Source organism: Engraulis encrasicolus, chromosome 11 (genome assembly GCF_034702125.1).
Source record: "Engraulis encrasicolus isolate BLACKSEA-1 chromosome 11, IST_EnEncr_1.0, whole genome shotgun sequence".
Taxonomy (NCBI): Eukaryota; Metazoa; Chordata; class Actinopteri; order Clupeiformes; family Engraulidae; genus Engraulis; species Engraulis encrasicolus.
In genome coordinates this window covers 23,622,545-23,635,044 of record NC_085867.1, presented here as the reverse complement: position 1 = coordinate 23,635,044, position 12,500 = coordinate 23,622,545, and the positions used below count along the sequence as shown (strand labels likewise).

General features: G+C 46.0%; 1 protein-coding gene and 1 long non-coding RNA gene across 5 annotated transcripts in view; both read left to right on the top strand.

Moving 5' to 3' along the window:
* The window catches only part of bcr (BCR activator of RhoGEF and GTPase), a 236,463-nt gene that overhangs the window by 91,596 nt on the left and 132,367 nt on the right, over positions 1-12,500 (top strand). The window lies entirely within an intron of this gene.
* On the top strand, positions 3,595-4,197 carry LOC134458111 (uncharacterized). Its single transcript, XR_010036533.1, has 2 exons — positions 3,595-3,723; positions 4,105-4,197. It is a non-coding gene; the product is annotated as an uncharacterized LOC134458111 (long non-coding RNA).

Here is a 12,500-nt window from a genome sequence, read left to right as displayed (position 1 = left end):
CTCCCTCTCTCCCTCTCTTCCTCTCTCTCTCTCTCTCTCTCTCTCTCTCTCTCTCTCTCTCTCTCTCTCTCTCTCTCTCTCTCTCTCTCTCTCTCTCTCTCCCTCTTTCTGTCTCTCCATCTCTCTCTCCCTCTCTCTCTCTCCGGTGCTCATATCCCTTTACAGGCACCATAAAGCGAGCGCTCGAGGCGGCCTGTTGAGTTTTGGTCCATCAGACTGACTCTGTGTGTGTGTGTGTGTGTGTGTGTGTGTGTGTGTGTGTGTGTGTGTGTGTGTGTGTGTATGTGTGTGTGTGTGTGTGTGTGTGTGTGTGTGTGTGTGTGTGTGTGTGTGTGTGTGTGTGTGTGTGTGTGTGTGTGTGTGTGTGTGTGTGTCATACGGGGACAATGGAAGGTACTGGGCTTCAAGCAAGAACTGTGATGCACGACGCGTGCACGCGTGTGTGCCTGCTCTAGTCTCTGGTTTCAGCTACCTGTGTCATTATGATCAGCCAGAGGGCCCCTCTGTCCCACACACACACACACACACACACACACTGCCCCACCTTCGAGATGACGAGGGGGAGTACAGGGAATAGGAACCGGCCATATATATATATGTGTGTGTGTGTGTGTGTGTGTGTGTGTGTGTGTCTGTGTCTGTGTGTGTCTGTGTGTGTCTGTGTGTGTGTGTATGTGTGTGTGTGTGTGCGTGTGTGAAAGAAGGGAGTTAACTATCTGCTCAATGTCGTATTTACTCTCTCTCTCTCTCTCTCTCTCTCTCTCCCCCCCTCTCTCTCGCTCTCTCCCTCTCTCTCTCATTTCTGTCTCCCTCGTTCTTGTTACGTTTTATTTATGTCTCAGAGTCTCTTGTGTTTATGTAATCTCTCATTGTGAGTTAGTGGCTGCTGTGTGTAAGTGTGTGAGTGTGTATGTGCGTGCGTGCTTGTGTGTGTCCATGTGTGTGTGTGTGTGTGTGTGTGTGTGTGTGTGTGTGTCTGTGTGTCTGTGTGTCTGTGTGTGTGTGTGTCACCTAAAACAGGAGGAAGGCATGAGAAACTGTAACTCCCTCTCTCTTCCTCCTCAAATTGCTACTACTACTTTTACAACAACTCCTTTTAATTCTCTTCCTCCTCCTCCTCCTCCTCCTACTACTACTACTACTACTACCTTTACTACTACATTACTTCAACTACTACTACAACTACTGCTACTACTGCTACTAGCCTACTACTACTACTACTACTACTACTACTACTACTACTACTACTACTACTACTACTACTACTACTACTACTACTACTACTACTACTACCATTACTACTACTGCTATACTACTACTACTACTACTACTACTACTACTACTACTACTATATACTACTACCACTACTACTGCTATTACTATACTTCTACTACTGCACTACTACTGCTGCTGCTGCTGCTGCTACTACTACTACTACTACTTTTCCGGTTACACTTTACTTTACGGATCGCTAATAAGGTGTTAATTTCATACTAATTTCTCAGTAATTTCAGTCTAATTTTATGGTAATAACTGCTTGTTATTAGTAATAACAGCAAAATAACCATATGGTTTCCAGTGCAATTACACTATAATTTCTCATTAATAACAGCAAAAATAACCATACAGTTTCCAGTGCAATTATGCTGTAGTTTCTAGTTAATAGTAGGCTAATGGAAACAGCTACTGTGTCATCATAGTAGTTAGGTGGTAGGTATGCCAGTAACTAAACGGTATCAGCCGAAGTAGTTTCATACTAATTAGGCTACATCAGGGCCGTAATGTGCAATATTTCCTCTTCCTATGTTATTGCATAGAAACGACCACCCAAGCATCCTTGTATTATTTTTGCTTAATTACCTTGTAAACAATTGAGTAGTTATATGGAAATAAGATATAATCAGGGCCGTAAAATGCATTATCACCTATTCCACTCAATTTTATGGAAATTACATATTTTCATGGTCTTAAAATGTCTTATTTCTTATTTCCACTCAATTACTTAGTTATTATCATTTTTAATACAATATAGACTAGCCTACTATGAAGTGATTCAAGTACACAGACAAACACATTGTGTGCAAAACTTTATTTATTTTTCCAATCAGTTATGAGATTCATGTTCACTGATGTGAGGTTGTCAATCTGCCACCATCCAGAGGAAGTCCTGTGAACACAAACAAACAAACAGAGAAGTCAACTGCAAGACCGGTTTCACCACGTTTATTTTTTTATGTTATCAATTCACCATCGCTAAATTTGCTTCTGAAATGCAGTACCATGTTAAATGCACGTTGTAAATCTTCCTCAGGCTGACATCGTTGCTGATTTACAAAGGCAAACTCTAGCTAGCACCTAGCTTCAGTCATTGAAAACATGGTGGGCAGAGCTAGCTAGAACTAGTGGTTTCCATGTACCTCTGTAGGCTATGCCATTTCAGCACAAACACGGCTGATAAGACGTGTTTGCAGTGTATACAGTTAAAATCCTTCAATGCTCAGAGACAAAATGAAAGCAGGTTAAAGCTAGAACTACATTAAAAGTTCGTTGTCGGGAAGCTTACCTTGCCTGGCTCTGCTGCACTGAAGTTGAACTAGCTCGCGGTGGCGGCGAGTCCTGTTGTTGCTAGGCAACGAAAGTTTGGTTACTGCAGAGCACGAGCGTCCCAATCAGTATACTTCTGTACTTCAAGCACACTCGTTCTAGTTATACGCTGCCCGCTCGCGATGGTGCAAATCATAGGAGATTTCAGGAAGGCGACTCGGAAGCGTCCAATCACGTTCGAGGAATGAATCCCCGGTCCAACCAGAGGCTTTGTTGTGATTTGTTTAATGGCGGCCATCGCTTCATCGCAGTCGGGGGAAAAAAACTACGCCGAAAAAGACAAATATAAGACCTTTCTATGCAATTATTGCGCTATTAAACAGATTAAAGTTAGACACCGTTTAATGTAACCGGTTGGAATTTAAATCTGCGTTGTGTTGTAGTTGGAATAAAGATGACTCCGAGACAGGTGAAGATTGATACAATGTTTTAGTGATGGTTCTGTTGGATTACCACACAGTACAATTATCACCCTGGGGCTTGGGGCTGCACTCCCACTCCTCTTCCCACAGCATACAGAGTCAGGGGTTTACAATAAACACATTTAACAGTAACTAAATATAGTTAAAAAAAAAAAAACGTATTAGAGAGAAAAGATATTAAATCGCTGGGTTATGGATTACAGGGGCTACTACCATAGCCTGTCTTCCCATTGACCCTAGTGTGCCCTGCTAGCTAGCTTAGCAAAACTCCGCTAGCATAAACAAGAAATTAGCTAAGCTGCAGGGTCACAATACCATTTCAAGATGCAAAAATACCTAAACAATCGAAAATAAACACACACACGTGTTACTTATTTGCTTGTGATAATTGCTTTTAGTTATTAATAATCCCGTTGGAAGTTTGTAGTCGTCGTGCTCGCTGTGGTTGAAACAGGACACCAACAAAGCCTGGGATTGGACCAGGGTTTTCCGCGAACATTCAGCGAACGTGATTGGACAATATTCATGCGCCTTCCTGAAATCTCCTACGATTTGCACCATCGCTGCCCGCTCTGCTTGCAGTATGGCTCAGAGACGCTGACGTTGTTTAATTGAGTACCCTGACACACAAGGGTGGAGTTTGAGACGCAGCACACAGTGCTTTCGCACGCAGGCAGCAACCAGGGTAACTTTCAAGGTGAGCTAAAATGGTCTTGATGTTGATTTCATCCACCTTCAATCGTCGAATTACTTTAGCCTTATGCAAACATGTTTTATGAGTTAGTGTTAGGTTTATGTTTGTTCTGGAAATGAAACGGCATACAGAAGTACCTTTACAATGGAAACCACTAGCTAGCTCTGCCCACCATGTTTTCAATGACTGAAGCTAGGTGCTAGCTAGAGTTTGCCTTTGTAAATCAGCAACGATGTCAGCCTGAGGAAGATTTACAACGTGCATTTAACATGGTACTGCATTTCAGAAGCAAATTTAGCGATGGTGAATTGATAACATAAAAAAATAAACGTGGTGAAACCGGTCTTGCAGTTGACTTCTCTGTTTGTTTGTTTGTGTTCACAGGACTTCCTCTGGATGGTGGCAGATTGACAACCTCACATCAGTGAACATGAATCTCATAACTGATTGGAAAAATAAATAAAGTTTTGCACACAATGTGTTTGTCTGTGTACTTGAATCACTTCATAGTAGGCTAGTCTATATTGTATTAAAAATGGTAATAACTAAGTAATTGAGTGGAAATAAGAAATAAGACATTTTAAGACCATGAAAATATGTAATTTCCATAAAATTGAGTGGAATAGGTGATAATGCATTTTACGGCCCTGATTCTATCTTATTTCCATATAACTACTCAATTGTTTACAAGGTAATTAAGCAGAAATAATACAAGGATGCTTGGGTGGTCGTTTCTATGCAATAACATAGGAAGAGGAAGTATTGCACATTACGGCCCTGATGTAGCCTAATTGGTATGAAACTACTTCGGCTGATACCGTTTAGTTACTGGCATACCTACCACCTAACTACTATGATGACACAGTAGCTGTTTCCATTAGCCTACTATTAACTAGAAACTACAGCATAATTGCACTGGAAACTGAATGGTTATTTTTGCTGTTATTAATGAGAAATTATAGTGTAATTGCACTGGAAACCATATGGTTATTTTGCTGTTATTACTAATAACAAGCAGTTATTACCATAAAATTAGACTGAAATTACTGAGAAATTAGTATGAAATTAACACCTTATTAGCGATCCGTAAAGTAAAGTGTTACCGCTTTTCCTCCTCTTCCTACTACTACTACTACTACTCGTCTTACTACTAACTGATACTCTAGAAGGGAAGGCCTGTTTCCATTGTTCCTCTCCCTGGAGAGATGGACTGTAGTCTAAAGCAGTGGTTCTCAACAGGGGTGCCGGCGCAGTGTTTCTCAACCTTTTTTTAGGCGAGGCACCCTTTCAATTCATGAAAATTTTCAGGGCACCCCAAACCAACAAGCCGTAACATGGCATCGCATCCGATACCACACAAGCTTAGAAAAAGTAACACATTTGGAGACGTTCGAAGTTGCAGCTTTATCTCAGACAGGCTGTGTGTAGGCCATACAGAGGCAACTTAAATTTACTTTATTGTGCGTACATGGTAGATGAAAGATTCTACTGACTAAGCATTCATGTATAAATTTAGACAAATATGTATTATATTACATCATTTATTTATTTTTTAGTAAATTTCACATACCATAAGCCACGTTTCCCCGGCACCCCTTAAGGGGTCGTGTGCCACCCCAGGGTGCCTCGGCACCCTGGTTGAGAAACACTGGTCTAAAGAGTAGCCTGCATCAGCAAAACCATCACACCATGCAGTCTGCCCACTTTGCAAACACACTCAACTGGTCCCTCTCCCTGTGCTCTCTTGACTGTGTGTACTCAGCGACCTGAGGAGTAAGTGGAGATGGAAAGCATGAGTGTCTTTTCCATTAGGCAAACCTGGACAATTGCCTGGGGCCCTGACCAAATCTGTCCTCCATAGGAGCCCCAACTGTCACACCAGTCGCAGTAAACACACAAGATATTCGAGACAGTGGAGAGGGTTCACTGGGAGAGAGTGTGTGTGCGTGTGCGTGTGTGTGTGTGTGTGTGTGTGTGTGTGTGTGTGTGTGTGTGTGTGTGTGTGTGTGTGTGTGTGTGTGTGTGTGTGTGTGTGTGTGTGTGGAGGGGGGGTGGGGGGGTATTCGAGACAGTGGAGATTGTTCACTGAGAGATAGGGGGGGTATTCCTAGAGGTTTCCCCCTCCAGTACAGTAGCGTATTACAGTACAGGGACTCAGGGAGGGTAAATCCCCATGCAATCTACCCAAATCTAATCTGATTTAGGAGGCAGGAAGGCAGGAGCCCTGTAGGATACGTATGTTGAGGTATAGTGGGATTGGGGCGAGGGGGGTGTGTGAGTGGGGCAGGGTTTTCCTGACTGGAATAATCCAATTGGGATTTAAGGATAATGATTATTAGACTCGCTGCTAATTGCACTCATTTTCCATACCTGTTCAGTCAGACGCACGTGTGTGTGTGTGTGTGTGTGTGTGTGTGTGTGTGTGTGTGTGTGTGTGTGTGTGTGTGTGTGTGCGTGTGTGTGTGTGTGTGTGTGTGTGTGTGTGTGTGTGTGTGTGTCTGTCTGTCTGTCTGTCTGTCTGTCTGTCTGTCTGTCTGTCTGTCTGTCTGTCTGTCTGTCTGTCTGTCTTTTTGTCTGTCCTCTCCGCATGTGTTGTGGGATATTGAGATGATTTGGTCCCAGGCCCGGTCTAAGCTGCCTGCAGCTCTGTGCTGTATGTTTGTAGGATTCTGTTTTCCCTGAAGCCCATCTAGCAGTACCAGAGAGAGTAAAGAGAGAGAGGTTCCATTGGCCCATTGTTTCCGGGTTCTACTATTGCAAGGGGGAGAAGGGGGGGATCCCCCTTTAGGCAGACCTAGGACTGTTCTTTTCAATGCTAGGAGTATTATGACACGTCCCTTTAGGCAAACAGGAACCTGGTCATGTTAGGTGCCCATAGTAACCTATTACATTGGCATATCTCTATATACTTAAAGAATCTCTAGCAGTACAAAAGAAGCTGTCCAGTGGCTCACATGTACTAAGCAAAGCACTACAGCACACACAAGAGGAAGCAGGAAGAGGACACACACACACACGCACGCACACACACATGCATACACACACACACACACACACACACACACACACACACACGCATGCATGCACACACACATACACACATGCGCGCACACATACACACACACACACACGTACACACACTCACCTGCGCCCACCCACGCACACACACTCACTCACACACACACACACACATACACACACACATGCACACACACATACACACACACACACACACACACACACACACACACACACACACACACACACACACACACACACACACACGCACACACACACGCACACACACATGAAAAAGTGAAAGCCCATTGGGAAACTCCAACTCCCATTGTCATTGTGACACAGCACTCCACAGCACACAACGAAATTGCATTTATGCCTCATCCGTGCAAAGGGGCAGCCCTCAGTGGCGCCCCATGGGGAGCAGTGCGGCGGGACGGTATCATGCTCAGGGCACCTCAGTCATGGAGGAGGATGGGGGAGAGCACTGGTTGATTACTCCCCCCACCAACCTGGCGGGTCGGGAGTCGAACCGGCAACCTCTGGGATGCAAGTCTGACGCCCTAACCGCTCACCCATACACACAAACATGCAAATGCACACACACACATGCATACGCACACACACGCATGCACACACTCACTTCCTCGTGTCCCATGGTTGCCAAGGTGATGATGCTGGCACATCTGAAGATGACCAATCCTATGTCTACGTTTGTATGATGGGGCGGGACAAAGTTTGTGTGTGCACATGCGTGCGTGTGTGTGTGTGTGCGCGCGTATTTCTGTGTGTGTGTGCACGTGCATGTGTGTGCGTTAGTTTATGTGCATGTGTGTGTGTGTCTGTGTGTATGTGTGCGCGCGTGTGTGTTTTTGTGCGTGCGTGCGTGTGTGCACCTCTGTGTGCGTGTGTGTGTCTGTGTGTGCGTGTGCGTGTGCGTGTGCGTGTGCGTGTGCGTGTGCGTGTGCGTGCGCGTGCGTGTGCGTGCGTGTGTGTGCGCGCGCGTGTGTGTGTGTATTAGTGGAGCAGTGTTTGCCAGGAGATTAGGGGAGATTGCCGGCTCTTTGTCAGACTCTGCTGTTTACTGATGATAAGGTGGAGGAGGAAGAGAAGGAGGGGGGTGGAGGAGGAGGTGGAGGAGAGGGAGGTTGAGGGGGGGGGGTAGGAGGAGGAGGAGGAGGAGGAGGAGGGAGGAGGGAGAGTGGTGTAGGCCTAGACTGTGGGAGAGGAGATGGTGTAGGAGAGGGAGATGGAGGAGATGGAGGAGGAGCAGGAGGAGGAGGAGGAGGAGGAGGAGTGGTGTAGGCCTGGACTGTGGGAGGTGGTGGAGGAGAGGGATGCGGAGGAGGAGGGGATGGAGGAGGAGGAGGAGTGGTGGAGGCCTGGACTGTTGTTCACCCCTGCAGAGAACCACAGCTCCACTGCTGCTTCCATTGGCTCTCTTACTCTCCCTCGTCCTCTCTCTCTTGCTCTCTCTCTCTCTCTCTCTCTCTCTCTCTCTCTCTCTCTCTCTCTCTCTCTCTCTCTCTCTCTCTCTCTCTCTCTCTCAAGCGCACTCTCTCTTTATCTCTCTCTATCACTCTCTTTGTCTTCCTTTCTCTTTTTCTCCTTTATCCTTCGTCTATCTTTCTCTTTATCCACCACTCCTTCTCTTTACAGCATTGTTCTCTTGCTGGCTGCTTCTGTCTCTCTCCTTCTGCCTCAGTCTTCACTTACTCTCTCCAGCTCTTCCTTTATTTTCTCTCCCCTTCTCTTTCCACCTCCCCTCTCTTCTTTCTCTCCCTCTCTCTCTCCCTCCATCTTTCCACCTCCACCCCCCTCTCTCTCTCCTTCTCTCTTTGCACCTCCCCTCTCTCCTCCTCCTCTCTCTCTCTCTCTCTCTCTCTCTCTCTCTCTCTCAATCTCTCTCTCTCTCTCTCTCTCTCTCTCTCTCTCTCTCTCTCTCTCTCTCTCTCTCTCTCTCTCGCTCTCGTGTCCCCATCCCCCTCTCGCTAGGTGGGGTAGTGTGTGTGTGTGTGTGTGTGTGGATGGCTCATGCTGTAATGGAGGTAATGTAGCGTGCTACAGGGCCGCATGGCCGCATGGTCCCTCTACCGAGACCTAGAAAATCTACTGGCCATGTGTGTGTGTGTGTGTGTGTGTGTGTGTGTGTGTGTGTGTGTGTGTGTGTGTGTGTGTGTGTGTGTGTGTGTGTGTGTGTGTGTGTGTGTGTGTGTGTGTGTGTGTGTGTGTGTGTGTGTGTGCATGTGTGCGTGTGTGTGTGTGTGTGTGTGTTTCAGAATGGTAGTTTGGTTTCAGATGGCATTGCTCTGTGTATGTGTGGGGTTTGTATGCATGTGTGTGTGTGTCTCTCTCTCTATCTCTGGTACCTATCAAACCTACCCGTAAGGTAAACGTAGCTAACTGATCCTTGCTCAGTTTAGTATAGTGGTAGATCAGTTATACTGGTAGCATTCATATAGTATGGCTCGATGACGTTATTTTGGGCTCAGACCTCAGGTGGTACAACCACAGCCAATAGCTATCAATGAATTACTAATTTGGTTATTAATGTACTGCAATGAATATGCTTCTTAGATATTCCAATTAAAAAAAATCGTAATGTATAATCAGAGAGATTATATTTAAAGAATCTCTGGTATAATCCATACAATAGTGGCATTAGCTGTGGTTGCACCACCCTGACGTGTACTACTACTAAAACACTATTGACCCATATACTGGTAATGTAAACCCAGTCCCTGGTGGGATAAAGATCAGGGCCACTGGAACAGCCGCCATTATATCTGCTGTTAAGGTAAGCCCAGACCACTGACCCGGGATCAGCTGGGCAATAGAGACAGATATCAGGGATACTGGTCACCATCATATCCAGATATCAGGGATACTGGTCGCCATCATATCTACTGGTGAGGTAAGCGAAAGCGGAGCTATAGGCTATGGATGCTCAGTCAGGGAGAGAAGGAGTAATCCATCTGTATTATTACCTGCAACAGTAGCCACGCTTAGCTCTCGCTCTCTCTCTCTCTCTCTCCCTCTCTCTCTCTCTCTCTCACTCACTCACTCTCTCCCTCTCTCTCTCCCCACCCCCTTTCTCTCCATCCCACAACACAAGGTGCTTTGTTGCCATAGAGACCATTCTGCACCTGTTTTTTTCCCCTTCCCGTGTCCTTTAGGTACCCTACCATTCTGGTTGGCTTACTGGTGACCAGTTACACAATCATGACGACTTCATCACAGCACCGCAGTGTTACAGGAAAGCAGCAAATGTGTTGAATTGAACCCAATCTAGCGAGCCAGGTCTTTGCAGCCATTTTGGAGTGGATTTCAACACCTTTCCCAGTTCGTGAGGACTTCTCCAGAACATATATACATACAGTAATGTGTCACTTTGATCAAATCCACTTTGTAGCCAGGTCTTGGCAGCCATTTTGGAGTAGAGTTCACCACCTTTTCCAGTTTGTGAAGACTTCTCAGAGCATATACAGTATACATACAGTAGGAAAGTAGTAATATGTACTACTAATGAAAGAAGTAAAATGTTAACTCTAATGCAGTCTTGGCAGCCATTTTGGAATGGAATTCACCACCTGTTCTAGATGTCCTGGTCTTCACCACCTGGTTCTTCTTCTTCTTCTTCTTCTTCTTCTTCTTCTTCTTCTTATTATTATTATTATTATTATTATTATTATTATTATTATGTTGAAATGGAGTATTGTGTTACAGCATGCCAACCTACCACCAGTCGTGGAGGATTGGGTATTATCACGTCGTCCAGGATTGATTTAATCCTCAGAGATCCTGCGTGCCATTGAAGAATATAGAATTCAGAGAATCTGGAGTTGCCACGCTGGCTGGGTTTTTATGGGGGTGTTTTTTATTAAAAGCCATATTTTAACACTGGGTAATATCACTGATGCTTATCTAGTTATGCAAGAGAACAGAGCCCTGCAGGAAACCTCCCTCCCCTCTCACTCACTCTCTCTCTCTCTCTCTCTCTCTCTCTCTCTCTCTCTCTCTCTCTCTCTCTCCTCCCTACTCTTCTTTCTCCTTCTCATATTCTCCTCTTTCACACTCTCTCCCACTCACCACTCAGCACACACACACACACACACACACACACACACACACACACACACACACACACACACACACACACACACACACACACACACACACACACACACACACACACACACACACACACACACACACACACACACACACCTCTCTCTCTCTCTCTCTCTCTCTCTCTCTCTCTCTCCCTCTCTCTCCCTCTCTCTCTGCCTCCTCTAGTAAAGATCTTGGTGGTGATGAATAGGTCGGGATGCTCATACTCGGGATAAATTAGCACGTGTCCCACCTCCTACCTTAACCACTGCCATTAGCACTGGGGGGATATTGCAGCACGGCTTTTGCAGAGAGAGATGAGAGAGAGAGAGAGAGAGAGAGAGAGACAGAGAGAGAAGTGAGAGAGAGAGAGAAGAGATAGAGAGAGAGAGAGAGAGAGAGAGATAGGGAGAGAGAGGGAGAGAGAGAGAAAGAGAGAGAGAGAGAGAGAGAGAGAGACAGAGAGAGAAGTGAGAGAGAGAGAGAAGAGATAGAGAGAGAGAGGTGAGAGGAGGATTTACGTCTCCTGTGCTCTCCTTGCCATGGCGGTGTGCAAAGCCCTCAGGGAGACGAGAGGAGAGAATGGAAGGCAGAGCACCAGATATAAGGCCTCACCTATTATGCTCTTTCAAAGGAGCCTGATTGCGGTGGGGGGGGGGGGGGGTGCAGTGTGCGTGTGTGTGTATGTGAGTGTGAGTGTGAGCGTGTGTGTGTGAGTGTGAGCATGTGTGTGTGTGTGTGAGTGTGAGCATGTGTGTGTGTGTGTGTGTGTGTGTGTGTGTGTGTGTGTGTGTGGGCGCGTGTTCGTGCGTGCGTGTAGATTTAAAAGATTGAGAAAAAAGGCTAGCGAGGGCGGTGAGGGGAGGGGAGGGGAGGGTAAGAGGCAAATAAGGCATATTACTTATCTTCTGAGATAGCTGCATAGCTTAGGCAGAGGGCTACAGTATGTGAGTGGCCAAGCCCTACATTACATTTCAGAGTGATTAGCCGGTTTCATCTTGCCATGGCAGAAAAACTAAAACGCTTTTATTCTGAATAATACATGAGCGTTGAAATGTTGGCAGAGCTGCATGTGTGTATACGTGTGTGTGTGTGTGTGTGTGTGTGTGTGTGTGTGTGTGTGTGTGTGTGTGTGTGTGTGTGTGTGTGTGTGTGTGTGTGTGTGTGTGTCTGTGTCTGTGTCTGTGTGTGTCTGTGTATGTTGTGTGTTCGTGATGTGTATGTGCGTATGTGACTGTGTGTGTGTGTTCACGCGGGTCTGTGTGTATGCGTGATGGGATGCTCTTTTTAAATTGATCGGGAACTAAATGTTCTGAAAGGCATCCTCTCCTCTTGTGATGCTCGCCTTCTAATTGCGTAATAAACGGCGGTCCCATGGCGTTGGGGCGGCTTTTCAGAGTTGGCAGCAAGTTTTGCGAGTATCAAAGTTATGCAGATGATACCGCATGTTCATTAGAGGACCCAGCAGGAGACGCACACTGCTGAGAGAGAGAGGGGGGGAGAAGAGAGAGAGAGAGAGAGAGGGGGAGGGGAGGGGGAGAGAGAGAGAGAGGGGAGAGAGGGAGAGAGAAGGAGAGAGAGAGAGAGAGAGGGAAGAGGGAGGGAGAGAGAGAGAGAGGGAAGAGGGAGAGAGAGAGAGAGAGAAAGAGAGA